This window comes from Macrobrachium nipponense, chromosome 38, assembly GCF_015104395.2.
Source record: "Macrobrachium nipponense isolate FS-2020 chromosome 38, ASM1510439v2, whole genome shotgun sequence".
NCBI lineage: Eukaryota > Metazoa > Arthropoda > Malacostraca > Decapoda > Palaemonidae > Macrobrachium > Macrobrachium nipponense.
In genome coordinates this window covers 47,244,150-47,259,912 of record NC_061098.1, presented here as the reverse complement: position 1 = coordinate 47,259,912, position 15,763 = coordinate 47,244,150, and the positions used below count along the sequence as shown (strand labels likewise).

The following is a 15,763-nucleotide window of genomic DNA, read 5'->3' as shown; positions in this document are numbered from 1 at the left end:
AGTTCCATTTAGTGGAAGCATCTCTCTCTCTCTCTCTCTCTTTATCAAGAAAAGAACAAAATGTTCGTCATAATAAAGCTTTCCTCTGATTTATGATTAATAATAATTCTGGTGGAAGGAAGAAGATGAGCGATAGTGATAATTATCTAGCCACGTTTGAGTATTTCTCTTTATTTGTGGATGAAGAAAGTTCCTTTGTCCATTTTCTCTAAAAGGGTCCCATGATCTTTATGTTGAAATCAAAGGTATTATCAGTAGTCATTCGTTTGTTTATATTTATACACACACACACACTATATATATATGTATGTATTTATATATATGTATGTATGTATATATATATATATATATATATATATATATATATATATATATATATTTGTAAGTATATGTTATTATATTGCTTTATTCTCTGCAAAGTATCAAAGATTGTTTTTTCTGTTTACATAATTGTTGAACATCGACCTTAGTCTAATATTTCAATCGACTCTCTTGAGCTTGACCAATGTCAGTCTAGAAATCACAGATGGTTTCTTCTTATATCTGACCTTTTTCCTTTCGTCGACATCTGTTTCTTTTCATTCTTTCATAGATTGTATTCAAGGCTTCTGTAGTTTTTACATTTTGTTCTTTTCTGATTCCCTTGATTTACTTTCTGTCCTTCATTCAAAAAAATTCAAAAGATATGAAAAAGGTTTCAATAAAAGAACAAGTGCATAATGAACATGCAGAGTATATTGTTGAAATGTCCCACAGAGAATAATAACAATCCTGTTTTATGTCAAACATTTCCCATAATAATCACAAAGCTTATAATAAAAGGTTATAGTCCTCTTATTGAAATAACCTTTGCAAAGCACAAAGTATGATATATGTAAATCCTCAGAAGTTTACACAGAAGAATAGCAGCATCAGTGAAGTCTGACTGAGTCAGTAGTCAGCCAAAATCTAAATGAATTAATATTATTATAATAATAAAATAATATACCCCTGATAGCAATATAATTCTCATCCTCATCAAAACAATATCTTTATCTGAGAGGATGGAAAGGAAGGAAGGAAGGAAGAGTCCTTCCTCCTCTAACAGACTACAATCTTCCTGAGAAGGGGAATCATCACCAAGCAGTTGTCATCAAAGAAGGAAGGATTATTATTATTACTATTATTCTGCCTCCTCCTCCTCACATATAAGATCAGCCTGATGTTGACTGACTACTTCTGTGGGGGTACAAACTGGCAGAATCCCCAAGTCTTTTCTGAACAATAAAACAGACCCACTTTGACCAAAGAAGAAGAAGTATCCCACATAGTGGCACCACATCGCCGCAGGCTACTGACAGGGTCTAATCCCCGGGAACTTTATGCTAAAACTCCTCTTGAAGAGGGAGTCCGCTCTCCAGCCATCTTCCCTCGTACGCTCCTATCCATCCTTTGAAAGCAAGAAATGAAGCAAACGATCATCAGAATAAAGACAACTGAGTCAGTGAATCAAAATATTCAGGAAAATGACGGTAAATGATAGATGTCGGAAATGTATATATATATATATATATATATATATATATATATATATATATATATATATATATATAATATATATATATATATGTATTGTATATATATTATATATATATATATATATATATATATAAAGAGCTTTTTCATTATTTATGGATTATCTATCTTGTGAATAAATTTCTCTCTTGGATGATGATTTCTGACTAATAACGACTTTGAATTTCCATATGTAATATATATATATTATATATATATATATATATATATATATATATATAGATATATATATATATATATATATATATATATATATATATGTAATAGTGTGGCACAGTGTTGTTATTCCAAAGGGCAATAACTTATAAGAACTTAAAGAAGGAAGGCACTGATAATAAGAGAGCAAAAGGCACGAAACGGATAATGATTTTCTTAGAGAACGGACTATCGCGTTACCCGATCCCAAACGATTAAGGCTTTTAGACCTAAAGCCATGTGGCTTTCATCTCCCCCAAAAAACCTCTGTCTGTACCAGCGATTAGTGACCGACAGGAGATTAATGGCCATATCTCCCAGGCATCTTCGAGGAATCGGACCTCAACTCATTAGCGCCTATGACTAAATTGGCGTTCCCTTCGTGAACAGGTCAGAGAGAGCCATCTGGCATACGTTAAAAAGGAATTCTATGACCCGTTGTTAGAAAGAGGGAAGTGCCAAATTCTTCAGAGCTCCACCCTTTCCAAGATAGACATATGGACTTCGACGAATCAAGAAGCAGAGCCTGATAGGGAGGTCACCCCAGGAATGTGTATCAACGAATGACCTATGAGGTTACCAAAGGGATACACCCCCAAGAAGCCAGGGCATCAGGCAGGAGGCGTTACCTTATTTAGAGTCTACGAATCACTGTAGAAAATTTGACAGGAAGGCGGGTTTGCATAATGTCCGTAGCCACTAAGACACAAGAAGTCTTTCAGAAGACGCCACACCCAAGTCAAAATCCCAAAATCTAAAGGCGGTGCTAAGAAGATATCATCCTAATAAAAAGGCCAGACAGAGAGAGAGGGAGGCAGAAAAAGGAACAGAGAAGAAAACGACAAGAGTGGAGAAAAGGGGGGAGAGCAGAAAAGGAGCAAAGAGGGGAGCCGAGGGGAGAACTGCAGTGGCGCAGCCGTAAAACAGAGAAGACAACTGAAGTGAAGGAAAGTGCAGAAGTGTGGTGTGCGAATCAATCAAAAGACAGTGATAAGTGACAATCAATACTCGGTGAAATTCCCTCGTGCCTATAGACTCGTAATTGCAACAAGTGCCTTTCAAGGAATTAAGTTTTATCAGTCCAAGAGCCCAGAAGGTGGAAACTTTTATAAGTACCCCAGCGAAGAATAAACCTATATTAAGAACATATCAATTTAATTCCTCTTCCAATTATAACCCTTTTAGCTAATTCAGCAAGGTAAGAATAATTTATATAAGTCTAATTCTCCAAAGTACAGCCTCCAAGTTGGCGCACGTTACCTTAGAGCTGTGTGCGAAGAGTAAGTACCGCCACAGTTTAATTGGTGGCGAACGGTGGGATACGATGAGATAAAGATTGATATAGTGACAAGATTAATTGGTGTCGAGAGGTAGGGATAGGAAGAGAAAGACAGCAAAGAAATGGTGATCAGCGACGTGATACGAACAGTTAAAAACAGCGGCCGCGAAACGGAATCAAAAGTTTAGTGTCGGCATAAGAGATTTCAATCCATTCACGCCACTCGAAATAGAAAGTTCTCCCCCAAAGACAGTACCAGTGCTTCCCCAAATACAAGGACAGTTAGCGAGTCGTAACAATAAAAGCGCTCCAAAAACAAGCCACCCACACTTCACGAAGAAAAACTCCACTCCGAAGAACGAGAACAGTCGTTCTACCAGAAGATGAAGGAGATGTCGAAAGCGTAAAGAAATTATCAAGAGGAAAGAAAACACAATCCCGAAAACGCATCAGTCAACACAATCCTGCCCTGAGAGGAAAGAAGATAGAGAGAGAGGTTCCCCTTCCCGCAGACGTAACAACGGATCATTCAACGCACTGGTAGGCGAACGCAAGCTGTCAGATGCAAACCCGGGTGTCGAAGACGACGAAAGAAGTTAAGTCCAAATAAATGTCCCCACACTTACATAACATTAAACTTTATTAAAAGCAAATTCGCGATTAGCATTTCAGTTAGACAATTTCTGGTATTTCGAGATTAAAAGATTTTCACACTGAACTTTTTTTTTGGCAACGAAACTCTACGATATTTCTTCATTTTACTTATAACTAATCAGCTACTAAGACCTTTTCCCGAACATTTGTATTTACTAACCAATAACTTTAAATTTTAATTTTAATTTTGATTGTGTCATTTTATGTTGTTTTTGTGATTTTGGTTGTTCTTTGTGATTTCTTGTACTTTGTTTTTTGTTTTAATATTTGCTTTTTACTTGTTACGTCGAGTGAACGTTTACTTGTTTTTATTTTGTTTGTTTAGGATAACAAGGGTAATTCACGGGAGGTCTCTCGTTAGCGTACACTTTACGGTCAGTTTCAGTATCATTTTACCAGTACTGTTAAGAGGGTTTTGTTGTTATTTAAGAATCGCTTACCGGTAACGTAAGACTTTGAGAATATTTCTGAGGAAAAATCTTATATTTTTTTTTGGTGATCGAATACTTGAGTAAAAATAATTTATTGTTATTATCATTTCCCTTTCGGGATATTACTGTCATAACTTTGATACTTTTAATGATACTCAGTACTTAAGAAAATTTCCACTAACGAGTCGATGGTCAAAGGGAGACCGACTCCTTATCAGAACGTAAGAACGCCTGTGCTCACGAGAAGTCAAACAAGGAAATTAACCATGGCGGAAAGTACACAGTCCGCGAATTCGAGCGCAGCAGTAATGGGAACACATAAGGAACATGTAATTAATCACATAGCTAAGTTTTGCGGAAGAAAGGATGGTCAGTTAGCTTGTAACTTAGAGAACTGGATAGAGCAAGTGGAGACACGCCTAGACAGCATAATGGGGACAGATAGAGAAAAGCTTATTGAAGCCAAGAGTTATCTTGATTTGGAAGCCGGAGGAGACTTAGAGCGGTACGTCCACTCCGAGACTTACCGAGATCTTAAGAATTGGGAAGAACTGAAACGGTATTTTAGGAAGGTCTATTCCACAGTTGGAGAAAGGGATCCAGTTACTAGCTTGGCAAGGATAGTGCGTCAATTTAAGTTAGATGAAAGACGCTATCAAGAGTTTAGCTCTCAGTTGTATAACAATATGAATGAATGGGGTAACTTCATGGAATCCACTGGTTGGATAGAGGTAGAAGGAGGCAAGCGAAAAATGCTAATGGGTCATGTCAAAAAAATATTTAGACTAGCAATAATGATTGGTAGCCTGCCAACGGAAATCATTGCAAGGATGACTCGTAAGTGGGAGACATCCGATGATGTAGCAGAGATTGAAGAGGAAGAAACAAAAATCTTAGGTAGAAGACCTGAAGGGAATCCTATATACAGACCTTTAGTCGCTATAGGACAAAAGGAAAGGGGTCCAAACAGATCTAGGACACCATCTAGAAATCAGAATAAGATGCCAGGTAAATCTTCTCAAGGAGGATTTTCGACAGTCACATGTTATAACTGTCAGAAGAGAGGACATTATGCCAGTGACTGCCGAGGGATGGCCTTCTGTCCTTTCCATAAGAACACAGGACATAGTGCTCGAGAATGCAAAAATAAATTTGTTTCAGCTCCTAGAGGTAGATCTCAGTCGAGAGGCAGAAGTAGAAACAATAGTCAATCTCCCCCATCTAGAGGAAATAGAGATTCCGCCCCAAATAGATATGCCAATCAAACAGCAAGTATAGGGTATCAACCAGTTCAGTCGATGTCAGACGACGCAATGGGAAATTTTCTGCTTACTGGTACAATGAAACTTCCTCTATAACAGAGAGAACGTCCGGAATGTCAAGGCTAAGTCAAGCTACACAGGTTAGCAAAGTTGATGTAGGGAATGAATATAATTATAGACCATTATTTCCCGCACATGTCGGTCTAGAGAAACCTATTGTTACATTCTTTGATACAGGAAGTCCTAAGAATATAATGTCAGAAAAGGTGTATCGGTTGTATTTTTCTCACTTAAGTTTGAACCCAGCAGTAGATTGTAGAATCACAGACGTCCAGGGTAATGATATCCACGTAATTGGACAGTTAGATTTTCCATTTAGGCTAGGAAGAATTGCTCTATGAGAAAAGGTTCTGGTAGCCAGAGATATCAATTAAGCTTTTTGCCCTTTGCTGATAGGTTATCCAACTATGGCTAGACAAGGGATAAGCATTGATGCCCCTAGAGAACAACTAGTGATTAAAAACGGTCGTGAGATTTCTAGAATACCAATATGCAAGTCAATTAAAAGAACCCAGACTCAAGAGAATCCCACGATGAAAGGTATCTTAAAGAAGGATAAGACAGAGGGAAGATATCCAGAATGCATCACGAGTTCACAACAGATCATTAACCTCTTAGAATCAAATCAATGCACTTATTTAAAGTTAGAGAGGGAATTAAGACTTAAACCAGGAGAAAGTACTTGGGTAGAATGTACAGTAAATCCAATTTTTGAAGGGAAGGAAATTCTCACGCTTACTGAAAAGTCGCAAGTAAACGGAATACATTATTCTTCTAGTTTACATGAAGTCAGACAGGGCAAAATAGCGTTACAGATTACGAATAACAGAAGAGGAAAGGTTAAATTAACACCAGGTACAGAGATAGGCCTAGCAGAAGTATACTCCATACCTATCCGAGTTGTAGAAGGGGAAATGGTAGCCGCGATCCGTAAAGGAAATGAAAATTATGCTCAGGACATAAAACTGAGAAGAGCTAAAATAGGATCTCATTTAAAGGACATTAAGGAAAACCATGTTAGAGAAGAATTCATAGACTTATTGTGCGAATATAAGGATATAGTCGCTCTAGACGGCGACACCTTGGGAAATACACGCGAAATAACGCACAAGATAGACATTCCATCGAACACAAAGCCAATTTACATACCAGCCTACAGAGTAGCACATTCCCAGAAGGATATCATTGAAAGAGAAGTACAAAGAATGAATAGGCAAGGAATAATAGAACCATCTAAATCCCCATGGTCTTTTCCACTTTTGCTAGTTCCTAAAAGGGACAAAACTTACAGAATAGTTGTGGATTTCAGAAAATTGAACCAAATTACTGAAAATGATCCTTATCCAATGCCGTCAATGCGAGATCTTATCGCCACTATAGGGTCCAAGAGATACTTCACCACAATAGATTTATTGCAGGGATTCTTGCAAATCCCTCTAGACGAAGAAAGTAAACCTTTTACTGCCTTTTCCACTAGTAACGGCAGATACCAGTATGTAAGAATGCCCTTTGGTCTAAAGTCAAGCCCGGTAACTTTTGTAAGATTAATGGATAAAATTTTGGGCGATTTACTAGGCAAGGACGTGCACTGTTACATAGATGATTTGGTAATAGCAACAGATACCATAGAGGAACATACAGACTTAGTCAGAGAAGTCCTAAAAAGATTAAGAAAAGCCAACCTGAAGCTTAAACTAAGGAAATGTAACTTCCTTTAAAGGAAAATAGACTACCTTGGTCATACACTAAGTGAAAAGGGCGTAGAAGTAAACGATGCAAAGATTAAGTCGATTAAGGAATATCCTACACCTCAGTGCAAGAAGGACGTAAAGTCATTCTTAGGTTTAGCAGGTTTTTACCGCAAGTTCATAGGGAACTTTGCAGTCATATCGGCTCCACTAACTGAACTTTTAAAGGAACACGTATCATTTACATGGACAGACGAGCAGCAAGAAGCATTCGATGAATTGAAGGAAAGATTAACACACCCCCCAGTACTTAGCTTCCCAGACTTTGGCAAAGAATTCTTTTTGGCCTCGGACGCAAGCCGCATCGGTATAGGAGCATGTGTAATGCAGAAACAAGATAATAAGTATAATGCGATAGCTTATTACAGTAGGAAATTAAAGCCCTCAGAAGTGAACTACTCAGTAACAGACCTTGAGTCTCTAGCTATAATAGACGCTTTAAAGCATTTCAGATATATCATTTTTGGTTACAAGATAACCGTGTTCACGGATCATTCAGCTGCAGTAGAAATGCTAAAGAACCCTAATTTTACGGGACTATTAGAGTAACGTAATTTTCCGATTTATTTAAGTCAACCTTGTTCTAGATTTAAGTACATTATTTCTTAAGGCAGTTAATGTTAAGTGTTTAGTGTTTTGTTTACGCTATAGTTTCTCGCCTCCTCCCCGCTCACTTGAATTGCTTGAACTATCGTGTTAACGATTTGTGTTTGTTTATTTTTCGAGTGCGGCAGGACTCCTGTGAGGTGACTTTTGGAAAGACGGTGCCCGGCCTAAAGTTAGTTCGGGCCTTCCTTTGCTTCCTGATACCTCTGCAGCTGGCGATTATTGGAAAACATTGAATCTTGTTTTTGGAGCTGCCCTTCGCAGGTATACTTCTGTCACCTGCGACGTCGTGTGACCTGTATTCGACGCAGTTGACTTTGTCACCTGCGACTTTCGTCGTACTGCCACCTTAGTGGATATATATATATTTCCCTAGGGTATTGAGTGCCATTGTGTTCTGCTGGCACTAGAGGAGCTTGGGCAGTCCATCAGTCTATCTCCAAGGACACCTTAAGCTGCTGCTGAGGAGCAATCTGGCTCGTGAGGTGTCAAGTAGGGAGACAGATACCAGGTAGGAGTTTGCCTTTGTGTTGTCGGGCAAGACCTTCTCCGACTCACCTGCACCTGTGGTTACCTGTGTTTTCATGTCCTCCCTCGTCTGCAGAGCTGAGATGTATTGGATCACGGCCTCCGTAAAGGCGATTTGAATTTATTTTGGACTGAGTTTCCCCTGTTTTTGTGTGAGGAGTTTGTTGATTTTTTTTTATATATATCTATTTTTCTATACAATATTTATAGACTCTGATGGTCCTTATGGCCTATCGGCCTTGGTGTTTATATTGTAATTCATAGGTAGGAATTTAAGTGTTTTCTCACTTTTATCCTTCACCTTCTTTCTTTCGTTTATAGTTATAGGTATATTTGGGTTTTGGCCTGGCCAGCCATTGTATGGATATATTCCTGTTTAGGACGTATTCTTGTTTTGTTCTCTCATGTTTCTATCTAGGTCTTAGTTTTCTTAGAGTTTAGGGATCCTACGGGATTATTTGAGGACTAGTGTACGTCCTTTTCAGTCACAAGGTTGACTTAATGTTATTTTTGTTGTGAATAAATATTGTTGAGTTTTCCCTTTTGTTTTCGTCTCCCACTGACCATTTTACGCAGAGTATTTTTGAACATCACTGAGAATATAAATAGTGCAATAAAGAACTGCACCAGTACCCAATAAAGGGGTCCGTAACAAGTTGGCGACCGTGACAGGATATTCTCAGGGATACTCGGTATCTTGGTCTGTGGAGCGACACTGGGGTGGTCTCTTCAATATTTCTTTTGTAGTATTGCCTTTCTCCCTGTACACTTTATTTTTTTGGCATAATGGAAGAGTTTGTTTTTGATCCTGCCGAATATTTGGGGTCGGCCGATTGTATAAAGCATTTGCCCGTATTGAGTAGGAATCATTTAATTTCTGTGCTCAGTGGTTAGGTGTTCCGCTGAAATCTGCGGGCACTAAGAGGGAAATATTGATGGCAGTAAGAGATAAGATTTCTCAAGATTTAGCAGAGGCTGGAAATTTGATTAACGAAAGTCGAGAGGACAGTGATGATGAAGGTAGTACGTTTGATGTAGATTCAGAGGAGGAAAAATTGAGTGTGAGAGCAGGTTTGACTTTGTTTGAGGATCCTCCCCGCACAGGTATTATTTTTGAAGGTCCATCTAATTTACCTAAATCTAATTTGTTCTCTAATCCTTTTTTGCCTTCCCAAATCCTATGCCAGAGCGACCCCTGGCTCCTATTCAATGTTTGGGAGAGTCTAAGGAGGAGGTAGAATATAAGTTAATTTGCAAAACGCATCGAGTTGAGGAAATTGGAATTTGAGGAGACGAGAGGGCGAGGCGTCACGAGCTGGAGGTAGCTAATATAAATTTACAAATGGCAAGGTTGCAGGGGACCAATATGATCAGTTCCCCTAAGAATAATTTTAATGATAAATTTAATTTAGGTGCGGCATTAAAGTTAGTGCCAGTCTTTGATGAGAAGAACGTCCCTGAATTCTTCAAGGCATTTGAACGGGTTTGCCACCGATTGTCTTGGCCCTCTGAAATGTGGACGGTATTGATACAGTGTAGATTGGTTGGCAAGGCAATCCGGGTATACAATGCCTTGGAGGAAGGAATTGCTCGGGACTACCAGAAGGTCAAAGCACTGGTCCTAAAAGCCTATGATTTGGTACCCGAGGCTTATCGTCTGAAATTCAGGAATTACAACAAACACCCTTCTCAATCCTTTGTTGAATTTGCACGGGTCAAGGAGGAACAATTCGACGACTGGCTAAAGAGTCGTCAGGTAGTGTCTTTTGCTGCGTTGAGGGAATTGTTGCTCCTTGAGGAATTCAAGAAAGCGTGTAGCAAGGAGTTGAGAGTTCATCTCGAGGAGGTTAAGCTATAAAAACTGAATGATGCCGCCCATTGGCAGATGAATATGTCTTGACTCATCGTTCTGGAACTGGTAATTTTGGTTATCAAGATATGAATAATCCCTCTTCTCGGGTCGTCAGTAATGAAGGAGAGTAGAAACCATTTCGTCGTCTGTCTCTAATATTCCTAAGGGTAATAATGACCATTCTTTTACAGGTGACAGAAATGTTGTGGAGTCTCTGCAGGGCCTCCTCCTCCTCGTATCTTTGTTAACAAGGGTATGCCTAATTCAGGCAAGAATAACTATAACAGGTATAATGATAACAGAGGTACTGGACGTAGAGGAACATGTTTCTGGTGTGACAAACCAGGTCATTTCCAGCACCCAGTGCAATGCACGTAGGAGGTATCTGCAGAGAAATGGTCAGAATCCAATTTCATTAATTTCCAACAGGTCTGGTTTTAGTGATAAGGTTGAAAAAACTGAAGTAGTTAGCAGTAGGGTAGATAGTAATGATAATTCATCCCCTAGCAATAAAAATTTGTGACTCGATTTTGACAAATATGTCTGGCCAGGTAAAATAATTCATAAATCTAAAACTATCAATGTGAAGTTTTTGAGGGACACTGGTTCAGCTCGGTCTCTGGTGTTGAGTGAGACTTTGAATGGTTTACAAGAGCGTTCAGGTAATTATGTCGTTCTGGGAGGGTTCCCGAAACACTGTTGTTTCTTTGCTCCGGCCCTCCCGTTAGTTGGTGGCTGTCAGGTTGTCCTTTTCCCGGAATATGATAGGGATTACTGAGTTGGGCCGTTGTCGATAATCTCCCCATACCTGGTATTGACGGTATTTTGGGAAATGATATGCTCCAATAGTGAAGGTCGGGAATTATTTCCTATTTTGTCTGTTCATGACCATCCTGTTTCTGTAACAACCGTGCCACAGCAAGAGCTGCTGAATCAATTAATGATGATGAATTATTATTTAGTAGTTTAGAAGTAGATGTAGATAGGCCCGGGTCTGTAGATAGTAGTGATAGTCATATTATTATTAATGATGTTCTGAAACCTGATTGGGATCGTTTGGCTTTCATTGAGGCCCAGAAAACAGAATTTAATTTTGAGTTAGGTGATATCAATGATCTAACTAAGCCTCGGTTTGGTATAATAAATAATTTGTTGTACAGATTTAGTAGACCTTCGACAGATGATCTGAGCAAGGCTTCTCGAATTGAGCAATTGTGGTCCTTCCCATTTCCGTGAAATCATAATGAGTCTCGCTCACGACAATTTCCTTTCAGGTCATTTTGGGGGTTATGGGTGGAAGACTTTCCGTAAATTAGCAAAGTTATTTTTGGTGGCCTGGAATGAATCGTCTGTGAAGCGTTTTGTGAACGAATGTTAGGTTTGTCAGGTTATGGGGAAAACAAAATCAAATTATTCCTAAGGCCTCCTTTAAATCCTATTCCTGTGATCGGAGAACCATTCTCGGAATTGGTGATAGATGTGGTTGGTCCTTTGCCGAAAACTAAGTCTGGTTATATTTATCTATAACAATTATGGATAGAGCCTCTAGATTTCCCGAAGCTTTCCCTTGAGACGGATAACCTCTAAAGTAGTTTTTGAAAAATTAATGGAATTCTTTTCCAGGTACGGTCTCCCCCGTGTTATTCAGACCGATTGCGGTACGAATTTCACAAGTAAAATGTTTAGAGGTAAGTGTGCTGAACTGGCCATTCAGCACATTACGAGTGTTCCGTATCATCCGGAGAGTCAAGGTGTGGTGGAGAGGTTTCACCAGACATTAAAATCTATTTTGAAAAAAAATTGTTATGAACACGGAAGCGAGTGGGACAAAGCACTGCCGCTCGCACTGTTTGCTCTTAGGAATCATCCCAATGTCTCCACAGGTGTAGCTCCCTTCGAACTGATTTTTTGGGCACAAAGTCCGTGGCCCTTTGGACATTTTTTGTGAAGTATTAGGGGTCAATCGAAGGGGAGATATCAAAATGGGAGAATTTGTGGATGATTTGAGAAAGAGAATGTTCAGTGCTTGGAAGTTTGCTCGTGATAATTTGAATTATTCTCAGGCTAAAATGAAGGCTAACTGACAGGAACACTAAAGCCCGTTCTTTTGAACCAGGAGAATTGGTTTTGATTTTGAGTATGGACCCAGACAATTTTCTTGAACCTAGATATAAGGGTCCGTGGAAAATTTTGAGGAAATTGTCTGAGGTGAATTACGAATTGAAGCTCCCGGTTCAAGCAGGAAGTGTAAAGTTTTTCATGTAAACAGGTTGAAAGCGTATCATAGTAGAAGTGTTGATCCTTTAACAGTTGTCTCTGAGCCAGTATCTGTAGCTGTGGAATTTCCTCCTCGGATTCGGATGATTTAATGAGTCAGGTTCTTCTTCAGATGCTCTTTTTTCTAATATACAAAATTTAGAAGTTTTACAGGAAGGTCTGAAGCATTTGGATCCTACATCAAAGAGGAGGATGTGTTTAATCTAATTTATTCCTTTTCAGATTTATTCCGAGACTCTCCTGGTAGAACTAATTTTTCTTTGCCATGATGTAGATGTAGGTAGTGCCTCCCCAGTTAAACAAACAAAAGTCCTTATCGGTTAAATCCTGTAAAAAGGGATTGGTCGAAAAGGAGATTAAATATATGTTGGAGCACGACCTCATTCAGCCATCAGTCAGTCCTTGGAGTTCCCCTATTGTTCTTGTTGAAAAGCTGACGGGAAGTTCCGCATGTGTGTGGACTGTCGAAAGGTTAATGCCCACACCAAAAATGAATCTTTTCCTTTGCCACGTATTGATGATTGTCTCGACCAGATAGGTTCTGCCAAATTTATTACGAAACTAGATTTGCTGAAGGGTTATTGGCATGGTTCCGTTATCTGATCGAGCCCGTGAAATCTCGGCATTCGTAACTCCCTTTGGTTTATATGAATGCAAGGTTATGCCAGGGTTTTTTTGGGATGAAAAATGCCGCGTGTACTTTTCAGAGGCTTATGAATAGGTAATTTGTGTTTGAAAGGAACTGAAATTTATATTGATGATTTGGTTGTATATAGCAATGATTGGAGTACGCATATGGTAAGATTGCGTAAGGTATTTGAGGCCCTTAGTCTGCTGGTTTGGTTATTAATTTATCAAAGTGGTGAATTTGGCAAGGCAAAGGTTTGTTATTTTGGGTCACGAGGTTGGTTTTAGGTCAGGTGGCTCCGAAACAAGCTAACCTCGAGGCTATTATTAATTTAAAAAGGCCAGGTAGTATTAGAGAGGTGAGAAGAGTTCTGGGAATGTCTGGTTATTATCGCCGCTTCGTGCGAAATTTCTCTGATCTTGCTCAACCTCTTACTAACCTTTTAGAGAAGGGTAAAAAATTTTGTTGGTCTAATCAGTGTGAGGAAGCTTTTAATAAGCTTAAAACCATTCTAATTTCGAAACCTATTTTGACTTCCCCAGATTTTCAGAAACCTTATATCATAGCAGTAGATGCCAGTGATGTGGGTATAGGTGGTGTCCTTTTCCAAAGGGACGATGAAGGTGAGGTACACCCCATATCTTATTTTAGTCGGAAGTTATTGGTGGCTGAAAGGAGGTATTCTACCATTGAAAAGGAAGCTCTTGCTTTGGTCCGTACCCTTATACATTTCAAACCTTATGTAACTAACTTTTCTCTTCCCATAGAGATCTGGACGGATCATACCCGCTTGTTTTTCATTGAGCGTATGAAAGGAGCCAACCAGAGGATCTTGCGTTGGGCTCTCTTGCTTCAGGAATTCAAGCTGGTTATTAAACACATTAAGGGGTCTGAAAATAAGATTCCTGACGCGCTCTCACGAATTTGATATGTTTGCCTTACCTCCCTCGTACGCTGCCCTGCTCGTTTCTCCGGTGGGTTTGTATAAAAACGTTTTTTTTTTTTTTTTTGTACACTGTAAGTCGAGGTGTGTATACGTAAGTTTCCTTCCTTGATTTTTTGCGAGTTTTGTCTGTATTGTTTAGATTTGTTTTGTAGCTATGTGAAGATTTGGTGTTAGTCTTTTCTTGTTGTCGTTGTTTAGACTTAGTTATTTATTTTTTGTTTATATACCATGTTTGACTTTGCTGTTTAAATCTAGTTTTATTTTCAGGCCCAGTAACTTTTGTCTTGTTGTTGTTGTTTTTTTTTTTTTTTTTGTCTTTTGTTGGTGGACCTTAATGTTCCTGTTTTCCAGGTCCTATGTTCTTGTTATAAAAAAAAAAAAAATTTTTTTTTTTTCTCGGGAGGAAGGTATTAGAGTAACGTAATTTTCCGATTTATTAAGTCAACCTTGTTCTAGATTTAAGTACATTATTTCTTAAGGCAGTTAATGTTAAGTGTTAGTGTTTTTTTGTTTACGCTATAGTTTCTCGCTCCTCCCCGCTCACTTAATTGCTTGAACTATCGTGTTAACGATTGTGGTTTGTTTATTTTTTCGAGTGCGGCAGGACTCCTGTGAGGTGACTTTTGGAAAGACGGTGCCGGCCTACCAAAGTTAGTTCGGGCCTTCCTTGCTTCCATGATACCTCTGCAGCTGGCGATTATTGGAAAACATTGAATCTTGTTTTTGGAGCTGCCCTTCGCAGGTACACTTCTGTCACCTGCGACGTCGTGTGACCTGTATTCGACGCAGTTGACTTTGTCACCTGCGACTTCGTCGTACTGCCACCTTAGGGATATATATATATTTCCCTAGGTTATTGAGTGCCATCGTGTTCTGCTGGCACTAGAGGAGCTTTGGGCAGTCATCAGTCTATCTCCAAGGACACCTTAAGCTGCTGCTGAGGGAGCAATCTGGCTCGTGGGGAGTCAAGTAGGGAGACAGATACCAGGTAGGAGTTTGCCTTTGTGTTGTCGGGCAGGACCTTCTCCGACTCACCTGCACCTGTGGTTACCTGTGTTTTCATGTCCTCCCTCGTCTGCAGAGCTGAGATGTATTGGATCACGGCTCCGTAAAGGCGATTTGAATTTATTTTGACTGAAGTTTCCCCTGTTTTGTGTGAGGAGTTTGTTGATTTTTTTTTATATATATCTATTTTTCTATACAATATTTATAGACTCTGATGGTCCTTATGGCCTATCGGCCTTGGTGTTTATATTGTAATTCATAGGTAGGAATTTAAGTGTTTTCTCACTTTTATCCTTCACCTTCTTTTCTTTCGTTTATAGTTATAGGTATATTTGGGTTTTGGCCTGGCCAGCCATTGTATGGATATATTCCTGTTTAGACGTATTCTTGTTTTGTTCTCTCTCATGTTTCTATCAGGTCTTAGTTTTTTCTTAGTGTTTAGGGGGATCCTACGGGATTATTTGAGGGACTAGTGTAACGTCCTTTTCAGTCACAAGGTTGACCTTAATGTTATTTTTGTTGTGAATAAATATTGTTGAGTTTTCCCTTTTGTTTCGTCTCCACTGACCATTTTACGCAGAGTATTTTTGAACTCACTGAGAATATAAATAGTGCAATAAAAGAACTGCACCAGGACCCAATAAAGGGGTCCGTAACAGGACGAAGAGCCCGTTGGTTCATGACAGCCAAGATTATGATATACGGGTGAAATATGTC

At 39.1% G+C, this 15,763-nt stretch overlaps 1 protein-coding gene across 1 annotated transcript in view; it reads right to left on the bottom strand.

Moving 5' to 3' along the window:
* Window positions 1–734: 734 nt before the first annotated feature.
* The window catches only part of LOC135209462 (nidogen-2-like), a 28,675-nt gene continuing 13,646 nt past the window's right edge, over window positions 735–15,763 (bottom strand). Inside the window, exon 11 of the mRNA XM_064242124.1 lies at window positions 735–1,429. The gene's annotated coding sequence lies outside the window, so the exon portion shown is untranslated. The remainder of the gene's footprint in view (window positions 1,430–15,763) is intronic.